Source organism: Eptesicus fuscus, chromosome 7 (genome assembly GCF_027574615.1).
Source record: "Eptesicus fuscus isolate TK198812 chromosome 7, DD_ASM_mEF_20220401, whole genome shotgun sequence".
Classification (NCBI taxonomy): domain Eukaryota; kingdom Metazoa; phylum Chordata; class Mammalia; order Chiroptera; family Vespertilionidae; genus Eptesicus; species Eptesicus fuscus.
In genome coordinates, this window is record NC_072479.1 from 38,877,072 (window position 1) to 38,892,767 (window position 15,696).

A 15,696-nucleotide genomic window follows, 5' to 3' on the forward strand; every position below is an offset into this window, starting at 1 on the left:
CATTGCTTCCTTATGATAATAATTATGTTGTTTTGTCTAAAATATATAGCGATTGCATTATAATGTACATGTAAGTGACATTATTTTAATTGTTGGTTTCATTGTTGTTGTTTTTTACTTCAAAAGATGAAAACTTTTATTAATTACTTGAAATATTTTATATGGTACCTTAGATTTAGAAAAACAGTACTCATTTTTTGAACTCCTTTTTTCTTTTGATAATAATAAATTTTGCAATATTTACTATAGATTTAAAAACAGGTTTTCAGTCATCCGCTTGTGATAAGGATGTAGAAAGTAACTAGAGACAGATGCTTCCACCCTAACAATCATAACAAGTTGGGGAAGCTAAAACATCAGATCGTTTTTCAACACATAAGAGAGTTAAAGAAGCAACGAACCTAAATTAACTAAATTTAAGAAAGTGAAAAGATAAATAAAATTGACAAGCCTCTAGCTATACTAAGAAAAAATGAGAAAATTTAAGTAAAATCAGAAAAGAAAAAAAAGACATTACAACTGACATCACTGAAATGCATTAGATCATAAGAGACTACGCTGAACATTCATATGCCAACAAAATAGAAAACCTAGAAGAATGGCTAAATTCTTAGAAAAATACAACTTACCAAGATTTAATCACACAAATAGAACATATGAACAGACCAATAATGAATAAGGACAATGACTCAATAATAAAAAAAACTACTAAAAAAGAAAAGCCCAAACCCAGGTGGTTTATGGTGAATTCTACCAAATATTTAAAGAGCTAATGCCAATTCTTGTCAAAATCTTTCAAAAAATAGCTACACAAAAGAGACAAGCAATCTTCTAGATGCAGGGTTCAAAACACTGGTTATAAGGCTGCTCAATAAACTTAGGGGAAGAGGAGGTGACCTTAGAACTTCAACAAAGCGATAGGATGGAACTAGACAACATAAAAAAGATCTAATCAGAAATGAAGAATAAATTAACTGAAATGAAAAATACATTACAGGGGATCCACAGTGGAGTAGCTGAAGCAGAGAATAAAATCAGGTATTTGGAAGATAAAGTAACAGAAAATACCCAATCAAAACAGCAAAAAGAAAAAATAATCTAAAAAAATGAGGATAGTTTAAGGAGCTTCGGAACAACTTTAAGCATACCAACATTTGCATGATGGGGGTGCCAGAAGGAGAAGAAGGAGAGCAAGGAATTGAATACCTATGTGAAAAAATAGTAACATAAGCATACTACAAGTCTGGGAAGCATAGAGAAACCCAAACAAGATCAACCCAAAGAGGCCCACACCAAGACACATTATGGCCTCTATAAGATTTTTTGTTTTGTTTTGCTGAGAAATCTGCTGTTAGCTTGATGGGGATTTCTTTCTAGGTTATAATTTTATTTTCTCTTACTATTCTTAGGATTCTTTATCTTTGCTTTTAAGTTTATTATAATCCATTTTAAATAAAATTAGCTTCAAGAATTTGGATGTTTAAATATCTCCTCAGGTCTGAGAAGTCCTCAACCATTGCTTCTTTTTCTTCCCTTCCTTTTTTTTAAGTTGAAATAAGCTTTCTTTCCCATCTCGCTCTATTTTCCTTTTAAAACTTCAGTTATTCTTATATTGGTCCTTTTGATGGTGTCCTGTAAATAATATACCTTTTTTTTACACATTTTTATTTTTTATCTTTGTTCCCCTTTAACTGGGCAATATCAAAGTTACTCTGTTCTAACTCAAAATATTCTTTATTCTGTTTGGTCTATTCTATTGTTACTTCTCTCTATTGCATTATTTTATTTATTTCATTAATGTACTTATTTCCAGAATTTCCATTTTGTTCTTTTTATGATATCTATCTCTGTTAATTTTCTATTTTTTTTCATGTAGTATTCTCTGGTTTTGTTAAATTGTCTTCCTGTGTGTTGTTGTAGTTCATTGAGTTTCCTTAAAAGATATATTTTAACTTCTTTATTAGGTAAATTATAAATTCACATTTTTGAGTTCTGTTACTAGAAGATTATTATGATCTTTTGGTGAGCTCATATTTGCCAAATTTTTCACGTTCCTATATTAACATTTAATTAGCAGCTATATTTATATTCTCCAATCTTTACTAATTGCCTTTAGGGAAGGAATAACTTTGGACATTCCTGCTAGATATTCTGAGGCTTTCTTAAAAACTGTATGTATATATATCTGCTCCATGCCTTTTTTCTCCCTTTTATGAAATAATTATTAAATTTGTATATATTCTTTTGATTCTCCATTGCACCAGGACAGCTGCTCATATTATCTCTTTAGTTTTCCTGAAGGTGGTACTATAGCTCAAGTTTTAAGTTGTTTTCCTGTCTCACAGACCCTGGCCTGCCCTACTTTCTGCTTGTGCTTCCTAATTATCTGCCCAAACTTGTTTTGCTACTGACCTTGGGAACATGCAAAGGTGGTAGCCACAGAGTGGGGGTATATGTGGGTGAGGCATGTGGAGAACTAGGGGTGGTCACAGGCTAGTGGGAGGATTCATGGCATTTTCCATGTCTCTTTTTTAGCAGCTCATGGGCCACTTTCCTGATGGAGTCTACAACACAGTCAGAAGAGCATATGTCCCTTTAATTCCTTCAGAATATTTTTGCTGCTGTTCGTCCAATCTCCTCCCTCACTGCAGTCATGGAGTTTCCAATTTAGTACCCTGGATGCTGCAAGAGAGAAATGAGTTTCTTTGACACCATTCCACACAGCTAGGGTAGTTATTCACCTACTTTTTTCCCCCCACAGTGGAAATTATGGGTGAAAAAGGATTCACCTAAGCCTAAACTGTGCTGCCACAGGGGAGGGGTGATATAGGCAAATTCAAGCTGTTCCTTTTAACCACTTTAGTGCATCAAAAGTTGTGATTGTGTTTTGTTCCAATGGAGTGCTGGAACTTCTCCCTGGACACCTGGACTTCCACCAAGGCTCTCTCTTCTGTGGGTCACTTCCCAATCCAGTGTTCTCCAGGTACCGCAGACAGCAGCTAAGTGGGTCTGGAGTCAGTTCATAGGCTACTATAGGATCCACATTATTCTATTACTTGATGCACAGGTGGGTCCGACTCCTTCTGGGTCCTTTGGCATATGGTGCTGAATCCTACAACTCCCACGGAGTTGCAATTTTTTGTAATGAGCCCTGAATTGTTGTTGAAGATGGGGGCAAGTTGAGGGATGTCTCATGCCACCCTGATGCTGACTAAGGTCTCTTTCATATAATTTTCCTTGTTTTTGAGGACCTTTACAGATTTGAGTATCACTGGTCCAGTATTGTGTAGAATGTTCCTCTATTAGAATTTTTCTGGTGTCTTTCTCATATTTAGGGAGGGGTTATGGATTTTGGTGAGGAAGTCCACTGTGGTCAAGTACAGTTTTTATAATATCATACCAAGCATACACTACTAGCAACATGACTTACCCCTTTGGACATGACAAAAATTATCTCCCTGACAAATTCTAGCCAGGCTCCTCTGAGCCATGTCCTGGATGAGGCTTCAACCTTGGCCTATAAAAGCTACACACTGTCAATACAGAAGAGTTCAACTACTTTCCTACCCACAGGTTAAAGACTCAAATAAGCCCTCACAATTTCTAACAGGTTAAGGCCACATCTCTAGCCCCCTCTTAAAGTCTCTGCCTGAGAAAGCTCAAGGCTGCCAAGAGAATTTACTGTCAGTTTTAGGGAACAGCTGACAATAGGCCCCATGACTGCCCTTTCTTAGAGCATTTACTAAGAAGGGTTTTACAAATGTGAACCCTCTGTTCCTGTGAGATGTTTATGCATCAATTGCTACTCTGGATTATCTGTCTCAAGGACCTGAAAACCATTCTTTTAAAATTATCATCTTCAGAAAGGAAAAGACCTTTGTCTTCTAGTGTCTATGAGAGAATAGGATCTAACTTTGATAATTACCAGATAACAGACAGAGGCAGACTAATCAGCATCTATCCTGATTAATGCTTTATAATTTTTCAATTCCCTAATTCTATTGACCCCTGATTGCTCCCTCTCTACTTCCCCATTCTCCCTTTGAAAAGCCCAGTCACCTCTGTACAAATTAATGTTGAGTTCAATTTATGCTGGGCTCTCTTTCCTATTGAGTAGAATATTGTTGATTAAAATATGTCCTTATGAGAGAACCAAGATGGTGGCATAAGTAAACACCTGTACTTTCTGCCTCCCACAACCACATCAAAATTAAAACTAAAATACTGAACAACTATCATCCAGAACTGCAGGAAGGCTGGCTGAGTGGAAGTACTACAACTAGAGAGGTAAAGAAGAAAGCACACTGGTAGGAGGTACGAAGGTGGGGAATGGGCTACTCTGGCACCCGGGTATGCCGCTTTTTTAATCGGGAGGGAGATCCCCTCTGCGGAGGCACCTGGAGGAGCAAGGAGTCCCAGCCCCACACCAGATGCCCATCCCAGGGTCCCAGAGCTGGGGAAAGGAGTCCCTATGGGCAGTAAGAACTACGGACTGTAAGAACCAGTACAGATTTGGGCTCAGTGACACAGGCTGCTGGAGACCCAGCTGCTCCTCTAGTAAGGCCAGCACCACGAACTGAATTTACAAGCTCCCACTTCCTCTGAGCTCCAGTGCTAGACGAGGGTCTGGGGGACACAGACACATACGGGGAGAAACTGGACTGTGTGGCATCAGGGCAGGAATGCTGGGGCGGCTTTCTTCCAGACGGAGGTGCTCGCAGAGGTCATTGTTCTCATTCTGGGACCTCCCGGTGCAGGGCTGACTGGCAGCCATTTCTGTTTGCTCTGCCCTAGTGATTCCCTGAGACCCCACCCAAGCTGTGCGCAGCAGCTTTTGCACAGGAATGGTTTGTCCTTTCTCAGGCTAAAACTCTGTCAAACAAGCTGCAGCTGGGTCAGGAAGTCCCAAACCTATAAATACAAGGCCCAAGAACCAGCACCAGCACCTTGCTTTACAGCTGGGCCTCGTCTGGGCACTTCCAAGCCTGATACAAAGAGGAGGAATCTGCAGATCTCTCTGTAGCTCCTGCTGGGTGACCTCAGGCAGTGGCTGACTTTGCACCTCCCTGGGGATCCAAGAGCCAGTATACCCAGTGGTCAGTGTGAGACCACACCAGATTACAACTCTTCACATCCATAAGTGACATAAGAGAGCAAGGTACTGAAAACCTATTTGAAGAAATAATGACAGAAAACTTCCCCCACCTGGTGAAAGAAATATACTTACAAGTCCAGGAAGCACAGAAAACCCCAAACAAGAAGAACCCAAAGAGGACCATACCAAGACACATCATTATTAAAATGCCAAGGGCAAGAGACGAAGAGAGAATCTTAAAAGTAGCAAGAGAAAAACAGTTAGTTACCTACAAGAAAGTGCTCATATGACTGTCAGCTGATTTCTTAATAGAAACTATGTAGGCCAGAAGGAGTGGCAAGAAATATTCAAAGTGATGAGTAGCAAGAACCTACAACTAAGATTCCTCTACCCAGCAAAGCTGTCATTTAGAATTGAACATCAGATAAAGAGCTTCACAGATAAGAAAAAGCTAAAGGAGTTTCATCACCACCAAACCAGTATTATATGAAATGCTGAAGGATATTCTTTAAAAAGATAAAGAAGAAAAAGGTAAAGATAAAAAATATGAACAACAAAGTGACAGCAAATATGTACCTATCAACAAATGAATCTAAGAATCAAATGAATAAAAAATCTGATGAACAGAATAAACTGGTGAATGAAATAGAATCAGGGGCATGGAAATGGAATAGACTGATGATTCTCAGAGGGAAGTGGGTGGGGGGGCACAGGAAGAGATTAGATAAAGATTTTATATGCATGTATGCAGTACCTATGGACACAGACAATACGGTGGCAAGGGCCTGGGGTGGGTTGGGAACTGGGTGGAGGGGAAATATGGGGGGAAAAAAGAGGGACATCTATAATAATCTCAACAATAAAGATTAATTTAAAAAAGTATATATGTCCTTACCAGTTTCACTAATGGCTAGCTTCCTTTATATCTGCTAGTTATCACCTTAGACACCTACTGAATAGGGCTGGTCTAGTTTATCCACTGTAAATTTATTCTTCTATACTGCACTCTTTGGAAGGAAATCAATATGTGCAGCCTACATTTGAGAAGTAGAGAGTCATGTGTCACCTCCTTGAGAGTGAAATATCTACATAAATGTGTGTGTGTGTGTGTGTGTGTGTGTTTACTTAAGTTGATGTTACATGTGTTATCCACATTTATTTAAGGCTTTGAACAGTTAACAAAAATTTTAATTGATTTTAGAGAGGGAGGAAGGGAGAGGGAGAGAGAGAAAAACAACGATTGGCTGCCTCCCACATGTAAACTGACCAGGGATTGAACCTGCAACCCTGGGTATGTGCCCTAGTTGGGAATCGAACTGGCAACCTTTAGGAGGCTCAAGCAACTGAGCCACACCAGCCAGGGCACATGTGTTATTAACTTTCTGATGATTCTCTGAGCTATGTCTTATGAGCTATGAATTTATATTTGTGCACTCTGCTGATGTACGTTTTACTTCATAAAATTTAAATGTGTAATTTTAAATGTACTGGGTTGCTGTAAATATTCAAAGAAAGGATGAATTTCTTTAGATAAATTAAAGAGAAGACTCAAGCATTAGAAGATGACAGGAATCCAGGAAATGACAGGTTTATTTTAGTGCCAAGAACCAAGGCCCCTGATTTCTTACAAGTTTTTGGACTAGAGAAATTCTCATAAACTTTTCAGTGGTGATCTTTCTGTAACTCACTAGAAACACAGGGGTAACTCTTTCTTGAGAACAAACCCAACTAAGTACTTATTTCTTTTGGAAAATGAGTTTTAAATTTACTAAGATAGCTTACATTAAACCTGTATTGTTTTTCAGTCAATACTACCTTTTAGCTAGTAACATTGTTCAGTCAATTCTCTATTCTGTAAAAGTAACTACTCAGAACATACCTTTACTTGATAATACATTTGACTTATATCTATATATCTATATCTATATCTATATCTATATCCATATCCATATCTATATCTATATCTATATCTATATCTATATCTATATCTATATATCTATATCTGTATCTATATCTGTATCTGTATCTATATCTATATCTATATCTATATCTATATCTATATCTATATCTATATCTATATCTATATCTATATCATCGATCTATATCTATATCTATATCTATATCTATATCTATATCTATATCTATATCTATATCTATCTATATCTATATCTATATCTATCTATATCTATATCTAAAAAGCCAGTGACCGGAATGCCCTAACGACCAGAATGACCAGTCACTATGACACCCAGTGCAGCCAGGGAACCAGCCCATTCAAGGGTGGGGTGGCCAGCCAACCTCCCACGGCTCCTCCCCCCAGCCAGCCAGACCCCCGATGGGCCCCAACCACCCTGATCAGCCCATAGTCCCTCCCCCTGGCTGGCCCTGCCCCTGATTGCCCCCCCACCACAATAGGGGGCAGGGTTGGTTGGCCAACCTGGCCAACCTCCTGCAGCTCCTCCCCCCACCTAGCCCCGCTCAAGATCAGACCCCCCACCCCAATCAGGGGCAGGGCCAGTGGCCAACCACTTGCAGCCCCTCCCCCAGGCCAGCCCCACCCTGATTGGTCCCCATGACCCTGATTGGCCCACGGCCCCTTCCCCCAGCCACCTCCACCCTTGATCACTCCCCCACACACCAATTGGGGATGGGGCTGGCCAGCCAACCTCCCATGGCCCCTCCCCCAGTTGCTGACCCCCCTGACTTTCCCCTCCACCCAGCGCCTCCCCATGGCTGACCCCACCCTCAATAGGCCCCCCCACCCCAATCAGGGGTGAGGCCCTCCGGCCAATAGCCCACGGCCCCTCCCTCCAGCCGGCCTGGCCAACCTCCTGCCATCTCCTCCTCCTCCCGACAGGCCCAGCCTCGATCCAACCTGATTGGGGCTGGCTGGACCCCACCTGTGCACAAATTCAGGTACTGGGCCTCTAGTTAGTTTATATAACACCCATGTTGGGTGGGAAAATAAATATTATACTTCCCATTTTACAAATGAGGAAACATGTACAAATGTGTTGGACCATTTTCCTGAGGTCGTTCAGGAAATTAATAGGAGAAGCAATATTTAAGCTAAGATTTTGAATTTTTTCACTAAAGTTTTATTGGCTTGTGTTTAAGTCTGTCTTATTTCAAGACATAAAAGCTAGAAGTCAAGGATGTATTCTTGTACAAAAAGTATTTTATATTCACATAAGCAATTAAGATTTCAAAAATTATTCAGCTTAATAAAGAAAGCATTCCTGTTTTTATACATTTGAATGAATGCTCATTATCTTATCTAAGTTCTGAATCAACAGAAATATGAAGGTAAAATGTCACTGCATTATTATTTTAAGTTATATTTAAAACATTGGATTTAGAATTTAGTGCAGCAGACAGGTTCTGGTCCCTCCTCTGCCAGTTTCTAAGGCTTTTGCATTAGGCAATTATTTAATCAAGCAGAGTTTTAATTTTATCATTTCTAAAAAATAAAAATGGGAACAACTTGCTTGTTTAGTTATTATATGATTAAGCAAGACAATTTTTATGTTTTTATAAAAATGTTATAAAATGGATTGCTTTGTGTTTTCAGTACTTTAGCAACCATTTAATTACATTTAAAAATTATCTGCAGGAAAATCATTTTTTGTATTCTTCCTGCTTTGTGCATTTAGCTGAATCATTTTAGTTTTAATGAATCTGTTTTTAAACATATTTATGGAAAGCCAAAATGTATTTAAGTGTCATGTGTAAAACAGAATATATACAAGAAAGCTAATTCAGAGACATGGTTACCCCACCCCCACCCCGAATATTACAAATATGACAAAGCAATTGGATAGTAATAACTGAAGTTTACTGAGAACTTCCTTTTTAAAGTATTTTCATCTATGACCTTATTTAATCCTCTCCCCATGACTGTGCATGTATACTATTATTTTCTCCATTATACAAATGAGGACAATAAGGTTAGGAACTTAAATTCTTAGTTTTAATCCTCTGGTTTCCTACTTAGTGGCTGAAGTAATGTGAGTAAATTTCTTATGTCTCTGGTCGTAATTTTCATGTTTGTGGTAATAACTCCCACTTCAGAGCATGTTTGTTTTTAATTATTTTACACATAAAATACTGACATTTAAAATAAAATAGTAAGCTACCACTATTTATTGGCTCTGATCACACTATACTGAATAATATTCTTTTTAATGAGGTGTATTTTGTATAATCCAAATTTACCATGACCCAGAAAAGATGTTTATTTTATTTCATATTGTTGAAATATTCATCTAATATCAATTTCCCACTCTTCCTTAAAAATAGAATCCTAAATTTGTACAGTGCAGAAATATTCTGAGCCCAAAATATTGTCTCTTTCTCATATTCGCTTAGCCAGGGCAATCCTGCCAATGTAATGTAAGATGAGGATATTTAGTAAGGTTTTACCCCCAATCTGGGTTCAATATTTATTTTTCTCATTCTATTCTCTATCTACCTGTAACACCACCATGTGATTTAGAGCAGCAAGTGCCATCTGGAGACCATGAACCATTAAAAATGGGAATAAAAGTTAGCGCATTAATGTTAGTGGAATAAAGATATAAAAAAATTATGGGTCCCCAGTCACATTATTGAGTCACGCAGTATGACTACTGGACTGTGTGTCTCTTGATTTCTTTTTGATGATTCAAATGAACTTTCATGTTCTACTATCTCTGGTTGAACACATTAGTAACTGATTCACTGGTATGCTGACTAATGACTTAAGAATCATCGAGCTATATGATTAAATTTTTCCTTTCCCTTAATAGATCCCCACAGGTAAATCTTCAATCATATTAAAGTTAAAAATAATGACTGGTGATACAATTTGGGAGCAGTTCAAGTAATTAATAGACTGTGGGTACATGATTTGTAATTAAACTATTCAAGAGAAATTATTCCAATCTGGAGAAGTTCCCATTTGGAAGTCAGCACAGTCATCTGCTTCAAATGGACACATATTATCCCTAAGTTATTTAATAAAGATTTTTTTAATTCTGTGAACATCATGTGACCTAAATTGCATGAATACACTCACTTGACCTCTTTGCCAACTTTATGACAATATTATCCTTACAGCCAAAATCATTAACTTTAAAAAATGTTTAATTAATTTTAAGAATAGCCTTTGTGATTCAGATTTAAGAAAAAAGTAATCACTTCATAAAAAAGCACTTATTAATTAACATTATAGTCTTTCAAGGAAGCTGTCCCCAAATCAAAATATTAAGTACTCCTAGTGAATTACTTTTTACAAGGTTCTAAGTACAAAGCAGCTCATCTTGCTTTTTTGAAAAGCAGACATCGTCCTTATATATTTTGGAGTGAAATTACTGACTTTATATTTCCACTGTGGAAGACCGTGTGTGTGTGTGTGTGTGTGTGTGTGTGTGTGTGTGTGTGTGTGTGTGTGTGTGTTTGAAGGTTAAAACTTTCTTTAACTCACTTTATGTTGGTTTTTTTTTTCTGGGTTCTTTACCAAAATGTTGACCAAAAGGTATTTTTTTATTTGTTAATTTTAAAATTATGAGAACAATGTAGCAATCATTGTATACCAATCCAGATTTTTAACATATTTTTAAAGTAAGATAATACAGATACAGTTAAAGCTCCCATATAAACCCCTTTATGGCCATATTCCATATATCTCTGTTGTTAGTATTATCTTAAATTCAAATATGAAGTTTCTGAAGCAAAAATTATTATGTACTTACAGCAAAGATTTGTACCAGTTTCTTTTTGCCCCAATTCTCAGGTGATGAAATGATAACTAGACATCATCATTCATCAGAGGATCTGCTGTGGACAAGAAAACCTCGGGAAGAAGAAGAAGAAGAAGAAGAAGAAGAAGAAGAAGAGAAGGAGGAGGAGGAGGAGAAGAGAAGAGGGAGGAGGAGAAGGAGGGAGGGAGGAGAGGAGGGAAGGGAGGAGGAGGAGGAGAGGAAGAATCTTGATGTTTACACAGGAGAGAGAGAGGCAGCTGTTACCCTCAGTTTTTGAGGAAATATCCTTAAAGATGTTAGAAGAAAAATCCTGGATTTTCAGATTTTTTTGAAAGTGAATAAATCTCTCCAGTGGAAAAATAAGACCATTGTCTTCAAGTTTAAAACCAAAAGGTATCTTTATGATCCTGTGACTTCTCCTTGTTTGAAATGTAACACATACCTCTCTCTGGAGTTCTAATTCAGGTCCCAAGTTGCAGTAAGATTTGTTCAGAAAACCATATTAGTGCAGAAATATATAAAATATTTTTCCCATGGTTCCATACTTCTGTCTTTACCTTCTCCTGAAAAATAACTTCAATTCTAAAAGTTATTGTGTTTCCTTCCAGTGTATGTGTGTAGACTTATTAGCAATTAAAAAATACTTGAGAACTGTCTTAGCCTATTCAGACTACCATAACAAATAACATAAATTGGGTGCTTAGGAATTTACAACAAAAATTTGCTTGTTCTGGAGGCTGGGAAGTCTAAGATCAAAGTGCTGGCAGATTCAGTGTCAAGAAAGGACAAGAATTCTGGTTCACAGATGGCACCTTCTTGTTATTTCCTCACCTGGTGGAAGGGGTGAGCAAGCTCTCTGGGGGCCTCTTTTATGAGTTCTAATTCCACTCAGGAGAGCTGTGCCTTCATGACCTAATTACCTCCCAAAGGCCTCCCTTCAAAAACCAACACCTTATCAGGGATTAAGAACTTAAAATTAGATTTCAACAGATGAATCTGGAGGGGACCCAAACATTCAGACATTGGCAAGAAACTTTGTTTCATCAAATGTATGTATCAGTTTAACTATTCTCACATATGTTAGTACTCAAACAGAATTTCTGAAGATTTGAAAGTGTAAAAACAAGTTTTCAAATAATGAAAGGTCTGGGCTTATTTGATTGATATTTTGCTATCAACAAGAATCTAAGCTTTATCATCTTTGGGGAGAGGAAAGTGAAGTTAACTGTAAGTATAACAATTTATTTGGGTATTTCATGGTATCAAATACCTTTAGGTGTGTGTACATTCTAGAAGTTCTGTCATTCTTCCAAAATCAGAATACATAAGCACATCCATTAATTTGTATCTCCATGAACATACATGGTCTCCCTTGAACAAATATTTCTCATTTCTTCTGTAACTCCCTTGGATAATTTAAAAATAGGTATTTTTTTTCTCACCAATTATGGGTAATGAATTTATGACTATATAGTGGACATTTCCAGAAATGGCTCCCAGTGATCTCTACCTCTTGGTATTTATGCCCTTGTGTAACACCTTGTATGGTTGGACCTTTTGTCTTGCTTCTGATGAATAAAATACAATAGTAGAGATGGGGTGTCACTAATATTAGCTTACAAAAGACTATGATTTCAGTCTTGCTTGAACTCTGTTCACTCTTGCTTGTTTTGTTGAAGCCAGCTGCCTTATATTTTTAAAATGTTTCCATTGATTTTAGAGAGAGAAGGGAGAGGGAGACATAGAAACATCGATGAAAGAGAAACATCGTCAGAAACATCAACCTTGATCAGCTGCCTCCTGCACACCCCTTTACTGGGAGATTGAGCCTGCTACCTGGGCTTGTGTCTCCACCAGGAATTGACCATCTTGGTGCATGGGTCAACTGAGCCACACTGGCTGGACAGTTGCATTATTTTGAGTGGCCGTGGAAAAGCCCACAAGTAAGTAACTGAAGGTGACCTCAAATCAAGTTTATAAGGAATTGAATCCTCTCAACAACCATGTCAGGGAGCTTGAACTTAGATCCTTTACTAGTTGAATCTTGCGATGACTGAGGCCTTGTCTGACATCAGGATTGCAGCTTTGAGAGAACCTGAATGAGAGAACCTAGTTAACCTTTACCCGGATTCCCAACCTGTAAAATCTGTGAGGTAATACACGTTGTCGATTAAAGTCACTAATGTGGGCGGTAATCTGTTGCACAGTTATAGATAACAAATGGCATTTTGATAGTATACAAATATACCATTTGATTGGGTGACACCGTAACAAAGAAAGTACAAAAGGCTTTGGAAATGTGCTGTGTGTAAAGGCTGTAAGGATTTTAAAGAGCACATTAGAAAATACCTAAATTATTCTCGACAGACTGCTAATAGAAATCTGGGCTTTAAAGACCTTGCTAGTAAGGGCTCTAAATGAAGTGCGTAACATAGTATTGAAAACTGGAGAAGGGAATTTACTTGTTATGTGGTAGCATAAAAATAGAAACATGGTCATTCACATTTATGTGAAAACCAGAGCATGTATCTAGTGAACTTGGTGATGTAGAAAAGGAGATTTCCAAGCAGAGTTGAAGGAGTTTCCTGATTTTTCTTCTTCTTGCTGTTATAGCAAAATATCACTGGAGAGACATAGGTGGAGGAGATTGACAACCTTTAAACAAAGAAGAACCAGAATTTAATTGTTTGAAAATTCTCAGCCTCTCCAGAAAGGGAAACATGTTAAAATTAAGAAATGACATCTGGGCCCTAGCACAAAGATGTGGTTCAAAAATAACACAAATGTGTGAGTATACAAACCTTTATTAAGACCTCAGAATGATAAAAATATCACAGTATTATTAGGTCATGCAAAGTGCTCTTTAGAAAGTTAAGGATTGGCTTATAGACACAGATAATAGCCTACTAATAAGCATAAGAAAGTTGTGTCTCAGCCATCTCAGGAGGATCCCAAGTTGAAGAGGTTTGTGGATGTGGATTTTATCTAATGGAATAAACTCCAATGGTATTCACAGAAGTGCATAAACTTTTTGAGAAACCAGAAGCACTGCCCACTTGGACTGAAAGGAACAAGGTGTACAAAATAAAAGGTTCTAGGACTCCCCAGAATTCCACTGGGAGGGAGTTGACTGAGCTGCAAACTGAACTGATGGAGCTCCAAACACATGCATGGGGAAAAAAAAAAGGGGATGGTTCAGAGGGCAATTAGATGAATCAATTAGGGCAATTAGAAGGATGGAGCCAAGGGCCACAGAGAACTACTCACAGGCTTCACAGGCTTGATTTCCAACATTTGTCCAGATAAATATCAGAATTGCTATGGACCAGTGTGTTCTTTCTGTCTCCTGTTCCTCCCTATTTTGAACAGGATTATCTATAGCTGTCATCTTATGCCTGTTTCACAATTGTATGCTAAGAGTGTGTGCGGTGAAGGGGACAAATAACTTGTCTTTTAATATCTTTTTTTTTCATAGATTTACAAATCTAAAGGAATTCTGCTCTAGCAGGCTTATTCACACCTGGATCTGATTTAGAAAATGAAGTTGTGAACTTTGACAGGATGTAATGGGACAAAATTTTGTGGAAGTTTGAGAGGAAGTGAATATCTTTTGCATGAGGAAACGACATGAATTCTTGGGATCAGCATGAAAAATGTGTTAGGCAGTTTCTGAATTGCCTCCCAACAAAATCCTTCCCCCTGGTAATTGTGGCATAATAGGGCAAAGGTGTCACTTCCAAGATTCCAATGTAAAAGACTCTCTCTCTCTGTTTCTTTTCTCTCTCTCTCCCTCTCTCTCTCTCCTCTCTCTCTCTCTCTCTGGCTTTCTCTCTGTCTGACTCTATGTCCCATGGTTGTTCTGATGAAGCCAGCTGCAATATCATGAACTGTTGAGGGCAGCCTCTGGACAACAGCCAGCAAAGAACAAAACCCTATGTAGGGGTCCAGGACAGACTGCCTCACAATGGCCTAATGATTATTTCTAATTAAAATCACTTGGCAAGCAGCAGGAGTGGGAGGGGCTCTCTGATTCTTTGTCTCTCTAAATGCAGGAAATAAATATCTATGTGATAATTGCCCTTCCTGCTCCTGAAGACTCAGAAAAAAACCTTATCATAAGAGTTAAAGCTATTCAGTCAAAAAAGCCTGTATAACAAACATTATAACTTCTTTACTAACATCTGCCCTCAGTCCAAACCTTGCTCAGATTCCTTTCTAATTAAGTATCACCTTTCTTTATCCTGTCAGTTTCTCACAAATTTATTTTTGCTAAAAAGTATAAAAAGGTACCTAATTTGATAATTTCTTAGAGGCTTATTTTATGATCTGAGTATCACATTGTGATTCTCCATGCACACATAATTGTTTTTTTCTCCTGTTAATCTAGTCTTGTGTCAATTTTATTTTTTATTATTACTGCAGCCTTAAGAACTCACGTATCAACAACCAGGTGAGTGAGCTTGAAAGCACATCTTAACCCAGCAGAGCCAGGGGTGCAGACCACTGAAGCAGAAATTGGGACACATTTTACACAGCAATAGAGAATGCCATTAGGAATGTCATTTTGATGTTGGAGTAGTGTGCTGCCATGACAAACACTCAAATGTGAGAGTGGAAGCAAAGAACCCACCTAAGCCCTACTGTATTACAGTAGACCAAGGAAACACAGCTATTTAATGCAATGATTTAAATGCAAAACTCTTGCACATCTTTTGTTAGATTTCCCCCTTTTATCCAAATGTATTTCATACTTTGGGTTGCTATTGTAAATGGGAGGGCTACTTTACTATTAATTTCTAATTTTTTTTGTTATTAGCTTATCTATACTAATAAAAGGGTAATATGCTAATTAGACCGGAC